This window comes from Capricornis sumatraensis, chromosome 11 (assembly GCF_032405125.1).
Source record: "Capricornis sumatraensis isolate serow.1 chromosome 11, serow.2, whole genome shotgun sequence".
Taxonomy (NCBI): domain Eukaryota; kingdom Metazoa; phylum Chordata; class Mammalia; order Artiodactyla; family Bovidae; genus Capricornis; species Capricornis sumatraensis.
Genome location: NC_091079.1, coordinates 58,422,882 through 58,446,345, shown reverse-complemented (window position 1 = coordinate 58,446,345; position 23,464 = coordinate 58,422,882).

Sequence of the window (23,464 nt, the reverse complement as noted above, 5' to 3'; positions counted from 1 at the left end):
CTGTTAAGAAAGAAAGGAGGGCTTAAACACAAGGATTAGCATACAGGGAGAGTGATGGAACTATACCAGTATCTTAACTGTGGTGGTGGTTATGAGTATATGCACTTATCTAAACTCACAGAACTGTTGACCCAACTGTGTGAATTTTATTATATGCAACTTTTTTAATTTGAAGAACATAAATTTACCAAAGTGAATTTTGAACAACTAATAGTCTCTGCAGTGGGAAAAATATGACTTTCTTCTCTGGAACAATAGAACATTCAAGCCCAGATACTAGCACATGATGACTGATGAAAATTCTTGTATGTAACAACACTTAGGGGACAAGAGCTTAGTCAGAGAAAGTACAAATGAGCCTGGAACATCTTATGACAAAAATTTTTAAAGTACTAAAATAATGATCAGTTCAGTTCAGTTGCTCAGTCGTGTCTGACTCTTTATGACCCCATGAATTGCAGCATGCCAGGCCTCCCTGTCCATCACCAACTCCTGGAGTTTACTCAAACTCACGTCTATTGAGTCGGTGATGCCATTCAGCCATCTCATCCTCTGTCATCCCCTTCTCCTCCTCCCTCCAATCCCTCCCAGCATCAGAGTCTTTTCAGATGAGTGAGCTCTTCACATGAGGTGGCCAAAGTACTGGAGTTTCAGCTTTAGCATCATTCCTTCCAAAGAACACCCAGGACTGATCTCCTTTAGAATGGACTAGTTGAATCTCCTTTCAGTCCAAGGGACTCTCAAGAGTCTTCTCCAACACCACAGTTCATCAATTCTTCAGTGTTCAGCTTTCTTCACAGTCCAACTCTCACATCCATACATGACTACTGGAAAAACCATAGCCTTGACTAGATGGACCTTTGTTGACAAAGTAATATCTCTGCTTTTTAATATGCTATCTAGGTTGGTCATAACCCTCCTTCCAAGGAGTAAGCATCTTTTAATTTCATGGCTGCAATCAACATCTGCAGTGATTTTGGAGCCCAAAAAAATAAAGTCTGACACTGTTTCTACTGTCTTGATGACACATGCTAGAAAGATACATGTCGGCTTGAAAGGGTTCCCACTTACAAAACATGGGATAATATTAATGGACTTTAACCCATTAAAAAATAGAAATCCATAAAGTCATATTGGTGCATACATACACATATGTACATGAACAGAGAGGGAAAGAGAGGGTAATTTTTACTTACAATAAGATGCTAATACATTTAGTAGGAATTATGGAATTAGAATTAGAAAAAAATTATTTGGCAGCTATCACAGTCATCAATAGATGCTAAGACTCTTGGTGCCAGGAGCCAGCATGAGAAACTCCGCCCTTGGCAAAGGTCATGAGGAAGGAGGCTCAGCATATGCAAAGGTGTGATCAAGCCTCAGGAAACCCCCTGTCCCCGAGCATCTACCCCCAAAACCAGAGTCTGTTTTATGCTCTCACCTATACCTCTGACTTTACACGGGGCTCTCCCCCATCACCATTTCTCTCGGAGAAGGAGCTAACTTGCAGCTCTAGTTAATAAAAATTCCTGGGTGTGACAAGAGTGTTTCAACTTACAAATCTCCTCTGAAGGTTCTCTAGCCTGCCTGAGCTGGTTCGTCCAGCCACATGTGATTGTTTACAGCCTCCCAACCGTGAGAGGCACGAGATGCTTTAAACTTTCTATATACAGACTTTTTTGAAAAGTTAGAAAATTATTAGTATAGTATAGTGGGTTGATTAGAAATTATATTGGTGAAGGGTTTTTTCATTTGTTGTCCTCATAATTGCTGTTAATTCCCTGCCCTGGGTGTGACAAGAGTGTCTAAGGTCAAACCTCTCTGCTGACAGACTAGCTTGTGTGATAACCTATCAATCATAAACAGCACAGAGAGTTTGGAGTATTTTGAAAGTCTTAATTAGCACCTGATTATTTTAAAAAACAAAAAAAGGGGAGATGCCAGGAGCCAGTGTGAGGAACTCCACCCATGGCAAATGTCATGAGGAAGGGGGCTTGGCATACGCAAAGGCGTGATGAAGCCTCAGGAAAGCCCCTACTCTCGGCATCTTGGGTTAAAGAATTTTTTAAGAATGGTATGTTTCTGTAGTTTCAAAGACATTCCACAAAGTACTTATTAATTACAAAGAGGTAAATGGAGAAACTAAGTAGATACCACATTAATCAAATAATTAAAATTAATGTAAAAATGTAACAAATAAAAATCATGTACTACTTAATGAAATGCAATAAAAGGAATACAATATCACCTCTATGATGTTCTTTTCAAAGTGCATAATATTAATTTACTCATGAGGAAATACCAGACAGACCCAAATTGAGAGACATTATACAAAAGAATTGTTGTATAATATTAAAACATATCAAAGTTATTAAAGTCAGGGAAAGACTGACTATTCCAGATTGAAGATGAATGAAAAGATATAGTAACTAAAATCAAATCCTGGATTATATCTGCTTGTTCTAAAAAGAAATAATTGTCCAAAAAGAAAGGGTTCTTATACTGATAGAGTGAAAGTGTTAGTTTCTTGGTCATGGTAGACTCTTTGTGACCCCATGGACTATGAACAACCAGGCTTCTCTGTCCATGGGATTCTCCACGCAAGAATACTGGAGTGGGTAGCCATTCCCTTCTCTGGGGGGTGGTCTTCTCAACCCAGGGATCAAACCCTGTCTTCTGGATTGCAAGCAGATTCTTTACCATCTGAGCCACCAGGGAACCCTGTTGTGTCAATATTTATTTCTCAGTGTTGATGAGTATATTGTGGTTATGTAAGAGAATGTTTTACAGAAATTCCCCACTTAACCATTTGGGGGTAATAAAATGTCATGTCAGCAACTTACCATCAATATGTTTTTTTTTAAGTTATTTCTATTAATTTTGTTTGAAAACAAAAGACCTTTCAAGACAGCATTTTGTGATTATTGGTTGTGTGTTAATATGTGGGACTTTGACAAACTATGTGAAATGCCTTTCAAGATATTCTTTTGATGAGGAGAATAAGAAAAGCATCTTCTACTAGCTGCCATCTTTTATTGTTTTATGGGTTGCTGCACATGTATTAACTCTTTTGTACTCTCTTGCACATGCATATAGAACAGAATGAGTTCTCTCTAAACTGACCCTAGAGAATCCAACAAAGAATTCTTAAGAAAGGAAGTTAAAGGTGTGCATCATGGGCTTAAAGTGATATCAAGTAGGACATTGCATAAAGCTGTGCTGAACTGGTTTCCATAGAGGCGACTGGAAAGAATCAGGTGAGATAGGGTATCAGAAATGGTAAGAAAAAAAGTGAACACCCTAACATCATTCAGATGGCTCCTGCCCTCTGTTATATCTGGCTACCCACCTACTATATGGAGCCTAATATTTGTGACTGAGGGGTGGTAAAACATCAGTTCATTCCAGAGTCAGTTCAGATGTTGGCCAAATGCAACCTTTGTAAAAGGTAATATGGAATCATTAGTGGAAAAATTGCAGTGGCCAGAGCTACTGAAGATATTTTTAGAATATTATTCTTAACTACGGAAGGTTATATATTTGCTCTGGAAGCCAGTCAATACGTGAGCTCAACAAGTAAGGCTTGCCACATAGCATCCTTATGCAACAAATATACTACTAACGCCATTGGATTGACTTGACCATAAGTTCCTGTGACTTAAGGAAGTTATAAGAAAGACTTCATTTTAAACCTACATTCTATTTGAATCTGGCACATTTTTGTATCCAAGGACAGTATTAAATTGCCTTCAAATTTCACAGAATTCCATCAGACACTGAAACTCCTTATGGTAGTTATGAATGGATAAAGAAATTGAAAAATTAAAAAAAAAAGGAAATAGATGTCCCAGAACAGATGGCTATCTCCAAACTCCTAAAATATTCACTTATGTTTTTTCTTCAGAGTCAATAGTCTACCCTCTCACACATGCCTTACAGTTTTACTAGGGCAGATAGCTTCTTTCCTGATCCTTGCTCACCAGGTTCAATTGAAATGATATTATCAATACTGTGAACCAATATGACGGCATGGCATCTGCAGAATGTCAAGATAATTCTGTTTATCAGAGTCTTTGCAGAACTGGCCACTATGTTAATGGATGAAATAAAAGACAGATAAGTCCAACAGGTTCTGAAGTGATGCATAAATGGTGTCCAAAATAAGCTAGCAGCAAATAACAGAATCTGGAAAACAGAGCAAATGAGATTTTTATTGCTGTCATAAAAAATTAGCACAAAACTTAGAGGCTTAAAACAACCCCTGTTTATTATCTCACAGGCTCTTTGCTTAGGGCCCAATTTCACTCCATGAAGTGGATCTCCATGGCTTCAGCTCAGTCATCTCAGCCCTTATCTACTCAAAGGTTTCTTCCTTTTCATGAAAAATGGTTCATACTTGCAACTGAGTAGCCTTCTCCACTTTATTCTTTGTCATTCAATGAGCTTTTATTTTAATTTTTTTTAGTTGTCAGCACTTTTAATCCAAGCTGGTATTGGTTCACCCAATACAATTCTCCCAAAACTTTGTGATTTAGCGAGCTGTGTACAGCACTTTTGAGATTTTAAGAAGCCTTTTCTCCTAGCTTTTTGAGACACAGCTTTCACTCTTTCTGAGGTTTCAAAAAGTATCCTTCACTTTCATCCTAGGCTTAATGTTTACTATGAGTTGTATGCCGCTAATAGCATCCAGAATATGATCTTTATCTGAATTAGTTTCTATTTCTATTCAATAATTTTCAGAGTTTTCTGCCAGAAAACCCTGAAAGTGAAAGTCATTCAGCTGTGCCCAACTCTTTGCGACTCTATGAACTATACAGTCCATGAAATTCTCTAGCCAAGAATACTGGAGTGGGTAGCCATTCTCTTCTGCAGGGGATCTTCCCAACCCAGGGATTGAACACAGGTCTCCAGCATTGCAGGCAGAATCTTTATCATCTGAGCCACCAGGAAAGCCCAGAAAACCCTAAGGATAGGGAAAAAAAAATTTTTTTTTAACACAGCAAGTAGTAACTCCTTTATGTTTCCTCTAATTTTGCTGAAATACTGAACAGTTATTTCTTTAGGTCATCTAAGTTTTCTCACAGTTTATGATAGGAAACTAAATATATCTAGTTGGCCTTTCTAATTTTTAGAATTTTTTTTTTCTAAATTTTCTAGAAATCTTATCAAAGTTACTAAATACTGTTTTCCATGTTACTGCTGGTGACTCCCACCAATCATTTTGTAGAACAAATTTGAGTCTTTTTACTTCAGCCTCCAACAGCAATTTCCTTTATGCTCTCAGGCCTTCACCTGACTCCTGGTCCCAAAGCATGTGCCATGTAGTTTATTATTTGTTATGATAATACCCAACCTCTGGGTACCAAATTCTGTTGCAGTTTTCTGTCGCTGTATAAGAAACCACCTTAAAATTTAATGACTCAAAACAAGAAGTATTTATTTGTTCACGATTCTTTAATATTGAATGGCTTGATTGGAACAGTTGCTAGTGTTCCCTACTGTATCTCCTAGGACTGCATGCTCATGAGAACTTCTCTCACACACTTGGTAGAATAGCTGGGGTGGTTAGAACAACTGGAGCCAGGCTGGACATCTCTCTCTCTCTCTCTCTCCATATGGCTTTTCCATGTCTTCCTCAAGGCTTGGTAACTAGGGTCCAAAAATGTAACCCAGGAAAACAAGCACTAATGTTCCAAGTTCTTACTGAGCTTCCACTTGCGTTGTTTCTAATGCCCCAGTGGTCAAAGCTAATTGCATCTAGTTGCAAGCTCAAATTTGGAATCAACAGGAGAGAAAAATACAGAAAAGTGTTAATTCCAAAAGGTTCTAGTTTCATTGAGGCCACCAAAGTAACTATATACAAAAAGTTTCTTATATAACTTTCCTGCCTTCAGTCTCACTGTGTCTCCTGCCTCATCCATTCTCTAGGCAGTTACTAGCATGCATGTTTTGTCTTTTTGAAATAGAGATTTTATACAAACCATATTGTTTGAAGAATATATTATCATTTAAAAAGTTGTATAAGTATATATTCTCATTAAATATCAATTTTAAGCTTCAGGCAAATTAATTCTATCATATTAATATATGAATACAGAGGATCTGAAATATGTTTTATTATACCACAACACTTATTATTCTATTCATAGCAGCAACTAATGAGCACTGAGTGCTTACTGTGTGCCACTATGGTAGGTGATTTTGTGCATCATGTGTGTTTAAGGAAATAACATTTATAGGAGTGAAACAAAGTCAAACAGTTGCCCATGTGCAGGAGCTGCCATGCAAATCTAGGTATTTTTGTTTCTAGAGAATGAAATATTAACCACTTAAAAATACTATATGTTTTATATCGCTTTTGTTAATTTGTTCTCAAATGCTTTCAAACAATTCCTCTATTTACTTTCATGGGATCCAAATCCCTGGAACGGTGAATGCAGCCAAGAAATTAAAAGCCATTTGTCTCTTGGGAGGAAAGTTATGACAAACCTAGATAGTGTATTAAAAAGCAGAGACTTCACTTTGCCAACAAAGGTCTGTATAGTCAAAGTTGTGGTTTTTTCCAGTGGTCACATATAGATGTGAGAATTGAACCACAGAGAAGGCTGAGTGATGAAGAATTGATGCTTTTGAATTGAGAAGACATTGAGAGAGTGGTTTGGACAGCAAAGAGATCAAACCAGTCAATCCTAAAGGAAATCAGCCTTGAATATTCATTTAAAGGACTGATGCTGAAGCTTAAGCTCTAATACCTTGGCCACCTGATATGAAGAACCAACTCACTGGAAAAGACTCTGATGCTGGGAAAGACTGAAAGCAAAAGCAGAAGGGGGCAGCAGAGGATGAGATAGTTAGAGAGCATCACTGACTCAATGGTCATGAATTTGAGCAAACTCCAGGAGATAGTGGACGACAGAGGAGCCTGGCATGCTACAGTCCATGGGGTCAAAAAGAGTCGGATATGACTTAGTGACTAAACAACACAAACAGTCCTACAGGAAAAAAAATCTATCTGCAAGATTTCTCATAGTAATAGAGCTCCGCTTTGCTGTGTCTTCCACCACTCACTGGATATACAAACACTTCCTTGCTGTACCATTGCTTGTGCTCATTTGTCTTTGAAATGGATTATTTCACCCAGAATGGGGAAATTCTACTTATTTCTAGTATCTCAATTCAAATGGCACAGTTCCTTCATAATCTTCCACAACAATCCATATTTTACCCTCTTCTCTTACAGCTTAAGTAGAGATGTATTCTGGTTTGCTTGAAGCAGCCATTGTTAGTCCTATTGTTTCCATCTAAATATTAATAGCCTAGTTTTCACCATTAAGAGTACCATAGTTTTGAAATGATTCTTACTCACAATTAATCAAGCTTACTTCTAAACTCAGAATGTAGATTATTAATATTATGGAAGAGCATTTATGTTATATATGTTGTTTCTATTACAATGTGAACATTTGGAATACATACTTTATTAGTATTTTGTCTGCAAGGACTTTTAGAATGTCTGTGCCAAGAATGGTTTTTCAGTAAATGAAAGGTAAGAATATTCAGAATAATTAAAACTCCTTCCATATTCCAGCAGAACTGATAATGTGAGTCCCATACAACTGATAACTATAAATTTGAAGTCAACCAATTCACTAAATTTCATTTCCAATCCCAAAGAAGGGCAGTGCCAAAGAATGTTCAAGCTACCATACAATTTCACTTATTTCCCATGCTAGTAAGGTTATTATGCTTAAAATCCTTCAAGCTAGGCTTCAGCAGTATGTGAACCAAGGAGTTCCAGCTTTACAAGCTGGGTTGAGAAAAGGCAGAGGAACCAGAGATCAAATTGCCAGTATTCATTAGATCATAGAGAAAGCAAAGGAGTTCCAGAAAAAAAGCATCTACTTCTGTTTCATTGACTATGTGAAAGCATTTGACTGTGGATCACAACAGACTGTGGAAAATTGTTAAAGAGATAGGGCTACCAGATTACCTTACCTGTCTCCTGAGAAACCCATATGGGGGTCAAGAAACAATAGTTAGAACCTTTCATGGAGTAACTATGCTGGTTCAAAATTGGGAAAGGAATACGACAAGGCTGCATGTTGTCACCCTGTTTATTTAACTTGTGTCCAGAGTACATGAAGCAAAATGCCAAGGTGGATGAGTTACAAGCTGGAGCCAAGGTTGTTAGGAAAAATATCAACAACTTCAAATATGCAGATGATACCACTCTAATAGCAGAAATTGAAGAGGAACTAAAGAGCTTCTTGATGAGGGTGAATGAGGAGGGTGAAAAAACTGATTTAAAACTCAACATTCAAAATAGTAAGATCATGGCATCCAGTCCCATCTCTTCATGGCAAATAGAAGAGGGAACAGTAGAAGCAGTGACAAATTTTCCTTCCTTGGGCTCCAAAATCACTGCAGATGGTGACTGCAGCCATGAAATTAAAAAAAACACTTGCTCCTTGGAAGAAAAACTATGACAAACCTAGACACTATTTTAAAGAGCAGAGGCGTCACTTTGCTGACAAAGGTCCATATAGTCGAAGCTATTGTCTTTCCATAAAGAAGGACCATAAAGAAGGCTTGGTGCCAAAGAATTGATGCTTTTGCATTGTGGTACTGGAGAAGACTCTTGAGAGTTCCTTGGACAGCAAGGAGGTCAAACCAGTCAGTTCTAAAGGAAATCAACCTTGAATATTCATTGGAAGGACTGATGCTGAAGCTGAAGCTCCAATACTTTGGCTACCTGATAAGAAGAACAGACTCACTGGAAAAGATTCTGATGCTGGGAAAAATTGAAGGTGAAAGGAGAAAAGAGCAGCAGAGGATGACATGTTTGGATAGCACCACTGACTCAATGGACATGAATTTGAGCAAACTCCTGGAGATAATGAAGGGCAGGGAAGCCTGATGTGCTACAGTCCATGGGGTTGCAAAGAGTCAGACATGACTTAGGAAGTGAACAACAATTCACCAAAAACATATTTCAGAGTGCCAAAAATTAGTGTGATTTGGTCTTTCACTAAATTGGACATTTATCAATTTGCTTTTAGGCAAATTGGCATCCTATGAATTGAGTCTTGGTAAATCTACTAATACTCTCTGTAAAATGACCTTAAAAGAGTCAACCTGTATAATCAAAGAACTTGATTCTGTGTGGTTTGATTTGTAGGGAGAGCAAATTAAGCTGCATAAAATTTGCTTCTCTATAGTTATTTTTGTCAGGATGACAAATAATAATTTTTATTTTCTTCCTTCTTCTAGACATCAAAATCCTGGTCAGCCTAATGAATCCCATCTTTAAAATGAAAATAAAAGAAAATAGCTTATCTTAATGCCAAAATTGCTTTGAAAGTCATCCAGGATTTAGAAAAAGTCTAAAAAGTATGTGAGCAGTATACTTTGCTCTTAGTCCCCACCCCCTTTCAATTCAAAACACTGCTTTTCATGTGTTAATTCAATAGAAAAGAGACATGGTATCAAGTCTGTCTCTCCAGTATGTACTACATACTGGGAATGTGGTAAATGTATTTATTCATTTTAACCAAATTCAACCACAACAAAACAATTTAGAGGCCCCATGGAGTCTATTATAATGGGATTTTACCTGTACTTTGATAGAATTAAAGGATCCTACACAGAAATCAGCTATTTAAACATCATCCACAAGGAGCTGAATCATAATGTCTTTCTCTGAAGGAGAACATAATTTACCATAGTTTTGGACAGAGACTAATTAATCCATGTTTTGGATAGTACCACTGCTGGTTTCTGGCAATGTGCTCTGCATCCCACCACTCACACAATTCTCTTTGTAGAAAACACCTATGAAATTTCCTAAGCAGAATTCTACATGAATTTCTTGGAAATAGCTCAGACTTTTGTTATGCTTCTGACGTTTATAGGGGAATTTTTTTCACATTAAATAATATCATTTATTGGGAATCAAAAATTTGTTTACACAACTTTATCTTAGCCACTTACCTTTCTTCCCCAAATGTGTTTTAATATATATGGTAAATACAGCATAATTACTTTATATAGTCATAACATCTACTGAAATAGGATATAATGATAAGCAATAATCACCAGAAAGCCTTCTCATTATAATTGTTTTAGCATTTGATAGAAGGTTTGCCTAAGGCAAAGCCAGGAGCTTCATTTATTTCAAAAAGATAAAAACAAGAAAATATGCACATTTTGCATTAAATGTTATTATGCAACCAAGGTCTATGAGAGGTGGAGAGGAAATTTGTATTCACATGTAGATTCTTTCTAAGCTTTGAGGCTTCCTAGTGACCACAGAAACACTGTCATACCAGCCATTCTGCAAGTCTAACTGCCAGTGCAGTCTGAGAACCCAACAATTGCACACATATTGGTAATAACATTAGATTTCCATGTGACAAGAAATTTGCTATTATGTGTTATTTTTTTAATTGCAAAGCTGATGAGTTTAAGTCAACATATTTCTTTCCTGCTCCTTCTGCTTGTCAGCTGTAGCTAGATTGATAAAATGCAAATGAACAAATCATTAACGAGTACTGGTTATGAATCTCTCAGGCAGTTCAGGACCCTATCAAATCCTGCACCTATTACTTTGTGTGATTGATGTACTATTGTAAGTGATTGTTCCTGATCTTATTAAATCTTATTGATTTTTTCCCAGTTTCTATTTTATGCAGGGCCAGGCTTGGACTATTATGAATGTTGCTGAACACTGTTAATCAAGCTTACACAGCTATTTTGATGGCAAACAATTAGAACTCTGCCGCTCTACCTTGCAATTAGCTTCAGGGATATGGACCTCAGCACCATAATAATGAAAGAGACCTCCTTCAAGCATGGTAATGAGATTTACAATTATGACCCCAAATAACCTCTGAAAATAACCAATCTGCAAATTTAGATGTATTTATCAATAATTTCTCCCTTTTATGAAAATGAATTTGTGAAATTTTCTCAACAATAATACTTCCCAGAGCACTCATTTTCTTAGCTCTTTAGTATATCACAAATAAAACTTAAACAATTTTGATTATATAAATTGCTATTATAAATATTTATATGATAGCTAACATACAAATTAAAAGCTCTCAAGTAATTCCTTAAATACATTCATAATATTCATATTTTCCAAATATGATACTAGAATATGTTCAATGAAATACAAATCATATGGAGTGTTCATTTTTTTCACAGATTCATTCTTCAAAATTTAATTAAGCATCTACTATCTGAATTGAACTATTGTCAAATCTATGAATCCTACAAAGATAATTGAGCATTATTTCCTGCTCTAGATTGCTCTTACATAATATTATGAATGTATAAATAAAAATTGTTGGAGTATTCTTGCTAATATAATTTTATTTCAAATTTATACTAGAGAATCCCAGGGACAAATTATATTCCAAGCCTTGTCTACATTCCTTAATTATTTCTAATTCCTTATTCCTAGAGAAGCACATTGCCTACTGCCTTATTTAGAAAGTAGTACCTGGTGACATTTTTCTCTTTCAATTTTATCTTTTCCCTCTTGTCACTTAAAGAAGAGGTACATGTCTTCACCTATTTCCTCACCAATGATTTTATTCCCATACTCTCTTCCCTTCCTATTTGCCTCATTGCATTTACTTTATGTTTCCTGTTTATAATCATATTCTTTTAACAAACTCTTTTCTTTATAAAGGAACAAGTTACCAGCTTCCTAAAACAAAAGAAACTGAGTAACTAACCACCTCAGTCTATAAGTGATCTGATATTACATAACTCTACAATTTTGTTCACTTTTCTGCCCAAATTCTGCAGCTGATGTTTGATAACTATGATCTTCACTGTAAGGCATATGGCATTTTGAAGAACAGCTCTGTTGGCAAAGGCTAAAAATAAACCATTAAACATCCAGAGTGTTTGATAACAAGAAAAGTGTTAACACAGACTTCACTCATCCTAGAGCCTCATTAAATGTCAGGCATGGGGTGAAGTTGATACAGGGGTCTGAGTTGTGATAAGATTCGGGTATATTAGTTGTCTACACTTACTAACATCCAGCCTATTATAGTGTGGCCAGCATGACTCACAATTAAACATATAGTCATTTTGATTTTAACTTCCCTATTTTTCTTAGCTGTGTGTTGCAATGAGAAGTAGAAAGAGCAAGATAGTAGTTATCGGGTCAGAAAGCAGTGGATTTGAAATCTTGTCTAAAACTTCTGATGAGCTATGTAACAGTATTTTACCTAATTCCTCCAAAGCCTCATTTTCCTTTTCTGATATTTAGAGCTCACTGTAAGCCATTGTCAGGGTTAAAAATCATGTATATTGCATGGCACAAAACCAAAACATTTTAAAATGCCTTTTTCACTCGCCGTTTTTCTCTTCCAGTCAACTTTGAGATAAATAAGTCTCCTAATTTTCTACCCATCTACCCATGGCCAATGCTAATTAGACTCAAGCCTAAACCAGAGAGGAATCTCAAAATCCTCTCCTTCTCCTACCGCTCCTACATTTGAACTAACACAGGAAGAGCTTATCAGCATTTGAGAGTGGACGTTCTATTCCATAAAATCTAAGTCAAAGTCTTCATCAATTCAAGACAAAGCTTAATGCAAGTTAAAACTATTGGGAAGTGTCTGCACAGCCTGCCAATACAGGCAGAGAATGTTTTTATTTTTACATATCTAAAGGTGGAAAGAAATGAAGAGACAGAGATTAAAAAAAAGAAAGCCAGAAGGAGAGAGAGAAAGACAGAGAGAGAGATTGTTTTAGCATACATTCACACCCAAGTGAGCACAGTAGTCCTTGGTCTTGATGTTCTCTAGTTCTTGTGAAATCTGGCTGTGTTTTACTAGCATGAAACATAATCTTGACCTTCCCTATGTTTATTTATTTTTTTGTTTGAGCTAATCTTAGTGAATCTTTGTCCAATACATTGCGGTGTCTGCTATTTATTTATTTAAAGGGCATTTATGATGACCTATTCTAGTCTTCGGAGAACAAAAGTGAAAAAATTAGATAATCCTGCCCTTCGAAGTTTTCATTGCACTTTCTCTTTTACAATATTCTTCTCTCAAAGCCTTGGAATAATTTACGTTAGTTAACTGTTTTAAGTCAGGAAATCTTACTTATAGATAGACATTGCCTGTTCTTTCCACTGTCTTGGCCCTTGGTCAGACCCTCATGGCTGCATATATGCCTATTGAAACAGACTGTTTATCTTTTGTTTCATAAAATGCCAGACTATCCTATAAACTTCCAGACAGATCTTCATAAAGCCAGTCTTTGAATATGTGATTTCCTTGTTTTTAAAATATTGATGACTAACTATTCTAACCACAATCAAATAAAATTTAAAATAAATTATAACTTCACTTATCAATAAATCTAAACTCCTTCACCATATGTTAAAAGCTTGCTAACATCAACCAATTTTTCTGACTAGATTTCCTACCAGCTTTTCAATTGATTTCTCTGAATTATTAATATTATATATAATTTCATACTTGCATTTCTGTTTTGTGGTTATATTTTTGTTTCTTTTCTAGCATAAAGTGTTTTTTTTCTCTGTTTGAATTTTAACTTATGGGAATCTTTTTATACTTTGCAATAATACTCTTTGAATCCTAGCCTTATCATTTTTTCAGCTATATAAAATTGAAGAAGGTATTTAAACAATCTTGTCTCAATTTTCTTACCTATATAAAATAGCACTTGCCTCATAAGGCTGTTTTACTTATTTTTTTAGTATTGCAATAGACAGTCTCTGAATTTCCTCCATGGTTCAATGGTAAAGAATTCACCTGCAGTCAGGAACTGTGGGAGATGCTGGTTTGGTCCCTGGGTCAGGAAGATCCCTGGAGGAGGTCATGGAAACCCACTCCAGTATGCTTGCCTGGGGAATCCCATGGACAGAGCAGTCTGGCAGGCTACAGTCCACAGGGTCTCTAAGAGCTGGACATGACTGAAACGACTTAGCATGCCTGCAGGGCAGTCTCTAAGTTGGACTCTAGTGATCTTTGGCTGTATATTTTCTTATCTTTTTGTAATGCCAGCCCTTTAATTATGGGCTGAACTTCTTGGCTTGCTTCTGATGTATAAAATACAGCAGAAGCAATGATGTCACCTCTGAGATTAAGTAATAGATGACTGTGGTTTCCATCTTGGGTACTCTCTCTGGTTCTTCTTTGTTCTCCTTGGAGAAAATCATTTGCCTTGTCACAAGGCAGTTCTGTGGGAAGGCCCATTTGAGTGGACCAGGAAGCAGATTTTCTGAGGCCTGCCAATAACCAAGTGAGTTTAGAAGTGTGTTCTTCAGCCTGGTGAGCCTTGAAATTACTGCCGTGTTGATCCAATGCCAACTTGAGTGTAACCTTATGAGACACCTGGAGCCAGAGGGCCCTGTTAGGCTGCACCTACACTCCCGATCAACAGAAACTGTAAGATAATAAGTGTTTATAGTTTTAAGCTGCTAGTATGAGGCATAATTTGTTATCCAACAATTAATGACTAGAAGGAGAATTTAATGAGATAATTCATATCAAGAGCTTATTATCAATAAAACATTAATAACAACAAGTATTTATGTTCGTATATGTATGCTTGTATTTATATGCCTGCATATCTAAATCTATATCCATATATACTTCATATATTTTATATATATGCCCATATCAATATGACATCAATATATTTATGTCTTTGAGGTCAAGACATTTTTGACTTTACCTTTCCCAAGCACTGTGTTAAACCTAACACAAAATGTGAATTTATTGCATGATGAATAAATTGGTGCTAGATAGAATGACACACTTTGATCCATTAGACTTGCTTTAAGAAAACTCTGCAAGCTGCAGAACTGGTATTTCTGGAATCCATTTAGAGGTGACTGTGAACTGGGTCAAAGGGAATTAAACAGATGGAATTATCTGGTTTCATTTGAGTGAGCTGCAAACCTAGAGACAGCATAGTCTTGGTTTGCATAGTCAGCAGCATATAGACTTTGATTTAATATTGGACTATATATATATATAAATGTAAAATTAAGACCAATTTATATGATCAAAAATCATTTCAAATGCTAGTGAAGAGTAAACCCACATACCACTAATCTTGAAAGCTTATATTGTGTAGCAAGAAACTTGAATTGCTTTGTGTCTGCTTTAAACATTATTGAACAGCTAGATTATGTGTTTATGTGCCGTTTTTCATTACATCCATTAGTTTAAATATTACGTGGTTGCACAAATCAAACTGATACAGACATTCAGTTTGAAACCTGGAGGCAAGTTTCTGACCCAAAAAGCACATGGATTTGGTAGACTGACAGATCTGTGCCCAAATCCAGGTTCAGTCACTCACTAAATTTCTGCCTTTGAGCAAATGATATAAACTTTCTTAATCTTGGTTTCCCATTGTCTAAAATGGGGATAACAATATTTGCCTTATAGAATTATTTTGGTGATTAAATCAGGTTATAAAATATCTGCTACACAGAAAGTACTCCTCCCATCTTCATATTTTTGAATGTTTATTAATATAAACAGTTCATAATTTTAAAAACATATAACAACTAATTAGAAAATACCATGAAAACATCCAAGTTCAGAATTAATGCCTGATGTTCAGCTAATTTTTGTTGAGTGTTTTATTGTGGCCAACCTTGAAAGGTACAGTGTTACAAAGCTAGGAACAAGAATAGCAGCCCAGCTGCCAAAAGGATTATGAATACATTCTTTGCTCACCATACTTTTAAGACTCAAAACAGTCAAATTAGCCAAAGGAATTTTACAAGAGAAACTATTTTAATCATTTCTGGGGGAAGAAGAAGTTGCTTAGATTTTCTTTCTTGCAGTTAAAACTTCCTACTTCCCAAGTATCAATATATGAATATCGACTATCACGTATTTTTATTTCCTTGTTTTTAAATTGTTCCTCAAAATAATTTGGAGATTAACTGAACAATGGAGGTTAAGTGATAATATAGAAACATTTGATTGAATAATATAAAAACAACAACTGTAATTTTAAATACAGTGGTTTCTGTATAAATTTAGGCTAGTTTTTTGAAATGGAGATTTAAGAAATAATACAGTTGACTCAAATGAGATCATTTTTTCCCTCCATCTTTGTAATCACTCTCTTGCAACTGACTTCAATTTTCCTGCATTTCTCTTCCTTCTTATAATTTCCTGACAAGACCACAACCCTAGTTAAAAGATAGCTCCCCCCCAAATAAAAAATAAATAAATAAAAAGCTAAACCCAAGTATTCACCTACTCTATGCCTATAATAGGGCTGCTGACTAGGTAGGGGAAAAAAAAATCTTCAAATGCTGAGTAGCCTTAATCCATGACCATAAATCTCAAATGAACATGAAATCAAATATGACTGTCTTATCACCTTTACTGAATATATTAATATTTGCTTGCATAAAAAGGACCATTTCATACCAACTTTTCTGTTCAAACTCCTCAAAATGCTCCCAAACCTTGCAATGGCTCACTCATAATGCATAATTGCTGTTACCGTATACACGCGAGTATATACTCCCAGGCAAAGAGGCACATGGAATAAAAATTTATCTTGAGTTAATAATTTTTCTTCTACATTTTTTCCATTAACATGCAAACATACTCTAGTATCTTGAATCCTTAAGACCGCACTTTTGGTTCATTTCCCATATTGGGACTCTCATTCACACGAAATGTTTCAAAATGTCCAATTTCCTCTTTCCAAGCTTTATACCATTTTCTTTCCTCAACCCGTCCAATAAAGTGTCAGTGAAACTTGCCTCACTAAGGTCTTACAAGAGTTATGTATGCTGAAAAATGTAGTAGTTTCTTTTCTGTTTGCTCCCATCCTTAGTAACTTTCAACATAATTGGCCAGTCCCTCTTCTTCAAAACATTCTGTAGAATTTTAAGACAATCAATCACTTCCCCTTGTTTTCTTTCTGTAATCAAACTGCTGTTTTACAGCTCCTCTGATGGCTGTTCTTCCTTGTTTGAACTCTACGCTTTGGTAGATTCCAAGAGTCCGTTGTAGGCCTTTTATTCTCTCTATATTGAATCTCTGACTAGGTAATACCATTCCATGCCACATGACTTTGAACAATCTAGACCTGATTTCTTTACAAGTGACACTCCAGGCATTTTTATAAATACTCTGATAGAAGTGTGAACATACATGCTTAGTCGTGTCTGACTCTTTGTGACTCCATGGACTATAGCCTGCCAGGCTCCTTTGTCCACAGGATTTCCCAGGCTAGAATACTGGACTGGGTTGCCATTTCCTTCTCTGGGGGATCTTCCCAACCCAGGGATAGAACCCAGGTTTCCTGCAATGCAGGCAAATTCTTTACCATTTGAACCATCTAGGAAGCCCAAGAATACTGGTGTGGATAACCTATCCTTCCTTCAGGGGATCTTGCCGACCCAGAAATCAAACCAGGGTCTAGTGCATTTCAGGTGGATTCTTTACCAGCTGAGCTACCCAGGAAGCCTGTGAACAATGTAGTGAGGATATAATCATGTAACAGTTTTTTCCAATTATTGCCTTCAACTATGATAGGTTAAAATTCCCATAATAATATCCATGGCAGTAAACATACCTTTCAAGTCACTTTCCACTATTAAACTAATTCAGTCAAACTCAGTTTAAAATTAAATCTTGCATCTGGTTTTTAATTAATTAATTAATTTAGTTAGTTAGTTTTGGATGGACTGAGCCTGTGTTGCTGCACACCTGTTTTCTCTTGTTCTGGCGACCTGAGTATATTCCTCACTGTGGTCTGCAGCCCTCTCATTTCGGTGGCTTCCCTTGTTGGAGAGCATGGGCTCTAAGGTGTGTGGGCTTCAGTAGCTGTGGCAGCTGGGCTCAGTAGTTGCTGCAGACAGGTTTAGTTGCTACACAGCAAGTGGGATCTTCCCAGACCAGGGGCCGAACCCATGTTCCCTGCATGGCGAGGCAGATTCTTAGCCACTGGACCACTAGGGAACCCCTCATATCCAATTTTGTAGATGTTTCTTCCCTGTTCCTAAAACTCCTGAAGAGGGAGGAGTACTTTGGTGGCTCTCAGTAAACATGTTCAGTAAACATTACTTCAGCTTTGGAGATTTAGTCATCTATCTGGGCAACATAAAGGTAGCACAGAGCATGCTGTTACACTCATATACTCAATTACCTACTCGTCATTTCTCCTTGGCTATCTACTGGATGTCTCAAAGCTTTACAGTAAAAATATGAATCTTGATTTGGTAATCTTGATTTATGGTAAAAATATGAATCCCTCCCAGAAACCTGTTTCTCTCTGTCTTTCACATCTTACTGCTTGTAACTATTATCCATTCTGTTGATAAAGACCAAAGCATAAATTCTTTTTTGATTCTTCTTTACCCTTTACCTACCTCCATGTGCAAGTCAAAGTAAGTCTATCTTCATTTTTAAATACTGTTCCAAACTCTCTCTCTCTCTTTTTAAAATGTATTCAATAGTTTAGGCTAAATGCTTCTTTTATTAATTGGAGTGTAGTTGCTTTACAATGTTGTGTTAGTTTTTACTGTATTGGCAAGGTGAATCAGCAAATATCAGCATACACACACACACACACACACACACACACACACACACACACACACCATTTGCTGATTCAAATTTGGATTTCCTTTTTTGGATTTCCTTCCCATTTAGGTCACTGCACAGTACTGAGTAGAGTTTCTTGTGTTATACAGTGGGTTCTCAGTAGTTATCTATTTTATACATGGTATCAATAGTATATACATATGTCAATCCCAGTCTCCCAACTCATTACACCCCCACTTCTCTCATGGTGTTCGTATGTCTGTTCTCTATGTCTGTGTCTCTACTTCTGCTTTGTAAATAAGATTGTCTATACCAGCTTTTTCAGATTCTACATATATTTGTTAATATACGGTATTTGTTTTTCTATTTCTGACATACTTCTCTCTGTATGACAATCTCTAGGCCCATCCAATCTCCACAAATGACCAAATTTTGTTCTTTAGTATGGCTGTATAATATCCTATTGTATATATGTGTGTGTGTATATATATGTATGTGTATATATATATATATATCACATTTTCTTTATCCATTCATCTGTTATTGGATATTTAGGTTGTTTTCAAATTCTGACTATTATAAATAGTGCATCAGTGAACACTGGGGTACATGTGTCTTTTTGAATCATGGTTTTCCCTTGCTATATGCCCAGTAGCAGAATTGCTGGGTTACATGTTAGTATTACCGACTTAGTCCACAGCAGCATTTCTTACTTGACTCTTGCAATAGTTCACTAATTGGCCCCCCACTTCTTTTCTTGCCCCTCTGAACCCATTTATCACATAATGAAGAGAGTGATCTCCTCCTTGTGAATCTGATTGTCGCTTCTCTCATAAATGCTTCGTGGTCACCCACTGCATTTCATACAAGGTGAAAACTCCACACTATCACCTAAAAGACTTTAATGAGCCCGCTCTTACCCAATTTTGGGTCCATGTCACTCTACTACAGTCCCACAAGTCTTATTCATGGTGTTTAAAAACAAAAGCTAGTTTCAACTCAGCACACAGTACTTGATACTTGCTTTCCCTGGAGCAATCTACATCTATATCTTATCATAGTAATCTCTCTTTTCTTTTTCCTTTTATAATTTAGATTTTGGCTCAATACAGCTCAGTTCAGTCACTCAGTCATGTCTGACTCTTTGAGACCCCATGGACTGCAGCACACCAGTCCTCCCTGTCCATCATCAGCTCCCAGGGCTTACTCAAACTCATGCCCATTGAGTCAATGATGCTATCCAAGCATCTCATCCTCTGTCATCCCCTTCTCCTCTTCCTTTCAATCTTTCCCAGCATCAGCGTCTTTTCAAATGAGTTAGTTCTTCACATCAGATAACCAAAGTATTGGAGTTTCAGCTTCAGCATCAGTCCTTCCAATGAACACCTGGGACTGATCTCCTTTAGGAAGGACTGATTGGATCTCCTTGCTGTCCAAGGGACTCACGTCACAGTTCAAAAGCATCAATTCTTTGGCACTCAGCTTTCTTTATAGTCCAACTCTCACATCCATACATGACAACTGGCAAAAACACAGCTTTGACTAGATGGACCTTTGTTGGCAAAGTAATGTCTCTGCCTTTTAATATGCTGTCTAGGTTGTCATAACTTTTCTTCCAAGGAGCAAGCATCCTTTAATTTCAGGACTGCAGTCACCATCTGCAGTGATTTTGGAGCCCCAAAAAATAAAGTCTCTCACTGTTTCCATTGTTTCCCCATATATCCGCCATGAAGTGATGGGACCAGATGCCTTGATCTTAGTTTTCTGAATGTTGAGTTTTAAGACAAATTTTTCACTCTCCTCTTTTACTTTCATCAAGAAGCTCTTTCATTCTTTTTCACTTTCTGCCATAAGGGTGGTGTCATCTGCATATCTGAGATTATCAATATTTCTCCCGGCAATCTTGATTCCAGCTATGCTTCCTCCAGCCCAGCATTTCTCATGATGTACTCTGCATATTAGTTAAATAAACAGGGTGACAATATATAGCCTTGACGTACTCCTTTTCCTATTTGCAACCAGTCTGTTGTTCCATGTCCAGTTCTAACTGTTGCTTTCTGATCTGCATACAGGTTTCTAAAGAGGCAGGTCAGGTGGTATGGTATTCCCATCTCTTTAAAAACTTTCCACAGTTTGCTATGATCCACACAGTCAAAGCTTTGGCATAGTCAATAAAAAAGAAATAAATGTTTTTCTGGAACTCTCTTGCTTTTTTGAAGATCCAGTGGATATTGGCAATTTGATCTCTGGTTCCTGTGCCTTTCCTAAAATCAGCTTGAACATCTGGAAGTTCACAGTTCATGTACTGTTGAAGCCTGGCTTAAAGAATTTTGTGCATTACTTTGCTAGCCTGTGAGATGAGTGCAATTGTGTGGTAGTTTTAGATTCTTTCGCATTGCCTTTCTTTGGGATTGGAATGAAAACTGACTTTTTCCAGTCCTGTGGCCACTGCTGAGTTTTCCAAATTTGCTGGCATATTGAGTGCAACACTTTCACAGCATCATCTTTTAGGATTTGAAATAGCTCAACTGGAGTTCCATCACCTCCACTGGCTTTGTTCATAGTGATGCTTCCTAAGGCCCACTTGACTTCACATTCCAGGATGTCTGACTCTAGGTAAGTGGTCACATCATCATGATTATCTAGGTCGTGAAGATCTTTTTTGTACAGTTCTTCTGTGTATTCTTGCCACCTCTTCTTAATATTTTTGCTTCAGTTAGGTCCATACCATTTCTGTCCTTTGTGCCCATCTTTGCCTGAAGTGTTCCCTTGGTATCTCTAATTTTTTTGAAGAGATTTCTAGTCTTTCCCATTCTGTTTTTTTCCCTCTATTTCTTTCCATTGATCACTGAGGAAGTCTTTCTTATCTCTTCTTGCTATTCTTTGGAACTCTGCATTCAGATGCTTATATCTTTCTTTTTCTCCTTTGCCTTTCACTTCACTTCTTTTCACAGTTATTTGTAAGGCCTCTCCAGACAGCCATTTTGTCTTTTTTGCATTTCTTTTTCCTGGGGATGCTCTTGATCCTTGCCTCCTGGACACTGTCACGAACCTCTGCCCATTGTTCTTCAGGCACTTTGTCTATCAGATCAGATCTAATCTCCTGAATATTTTCACCCTGTAAAAATTTCCTTGACTACCCAACATCACATTAACTTTCTCCATCTCCATTGTTTCTATCATATCATTTAGCTTTAATTCTCTTTGGAACTTCTGTCACTATCTGAAATTAGCTTTTCATTTACTTGTTTAATTGATTATTGCTGTTTCTCCCAATAGTGTACCAGCTCCATGAGAAGGAGAATATTTTGTTTGGCATAGGTAATAATATATGACCATAAGTCTTAATTTCTTTTCCTCTTGGACACACAGACTGTATTTCCTGCCTCCCTGGCAGCTAGATGTGGTCATCTGGCTAGTGTCAGCTGATGGAATGTGGGCAGAAGTCTTCCAGAATGCTTTCATGCCTGGGTTTTAAACCATCCTGAGACCCTCAAGGATCTCTCTTCATCACCCAGACCATTGTAAACAATCTAGTGACAGACATTGAAAAACCAATGGCAGGCAGGAGCCATGATCTCTGCCTCACCATGTGGAGTGCTAAATCCAAAAACTCACTTGAACTGCAATCGGGGTGAAAAATAGCTTCTAATGCATTAAGAAACTGAAATTTTGGGGCCGTTGCTATATCTGTCTTATACACTGAGATACTTACAGTACTCTTTACCATCAGGACACAAAATATTTTGAATGAATAAATGACTGAATGTTTAGTAACTTAATTCATATTTGCAAATTTGATTAGTTTAAAATCGTATCTATGTGTATTTAACAGAAATTTTCAAGCATAGACTTTTAGATGATTTATTTATTTCTTAGCAGCAGCTCTATGACCAGTTAGAAAGTCTAAACTAGAGGGAAGATTCAGATAGACTTATTAGATCTGGTTTAAAAATCAATCACATAGTCTTCAATTCAGACAAACTATAAGAATGTAATCAAAGAAAAATTAAGTGGGAGATATTTGACTTTTCTCATCTGAGAAAAAATAAATTTCTTTGAATAGTAAACTACAAAAATTGTTATACTTATAAAAAACACCCCACTGACAGTCAGATGTTTTCTTTAAACCTTGTTCCAAATGAAAATCAATGTATTTCTTTATTTGAAGGATGATGGCTAAAAAGTCAAATTTAAATAATCTTCTGGAGTTATAAAAAATCATAGAAGCTGATGTTTTACTAAGCTGGTAAATGAAACTGGAAAACTTAACTCAATTTCACAGAGTCATGGCGACAGAAGTTTGATCTGAAACTAGGACCTAGATCTTCCAATATTTAGTCACCTTTTCATTTGCTGCCAGTGTTGATTTTGAAAATTTGTTTTTTGCATAAAGTGACTACGTTTGGTTTTTCATCTTAGATTTACTTGCTTACACTGAAATAATTCTCTACTTATAAATACTGAACATTATCACAATTGTTTTTAACTAACATAAATTGTTGAAAATATATTCAATGCTTTGTTCACTAGGTATAAAAGAATACATAGTTGCAAATGATAAATACAAAATCTAAAATATTTATATACTTTAAAACTATCTCAAAAATAAGGTTATCATTACCCTTTTCTCCTATTATCTCTCTTATCAAACATCACCTGGATATTTTGATTTTATCTCAACAATATTATTCATTTTCTCTCTTTATTTCTATTACCATGGTTAAAGTTCTAATTAGGACTCTCATTATCTTTTGCTTAAGCTATTTCTCTGATGCCCTAAAATTAACATAGTTGTAAGAGAGATATTTCCTCATTGTTTCAGATGGACTCTGCTATGAATATCCCCCGCAGCCTTCTCAAGTTTTGGAACATTG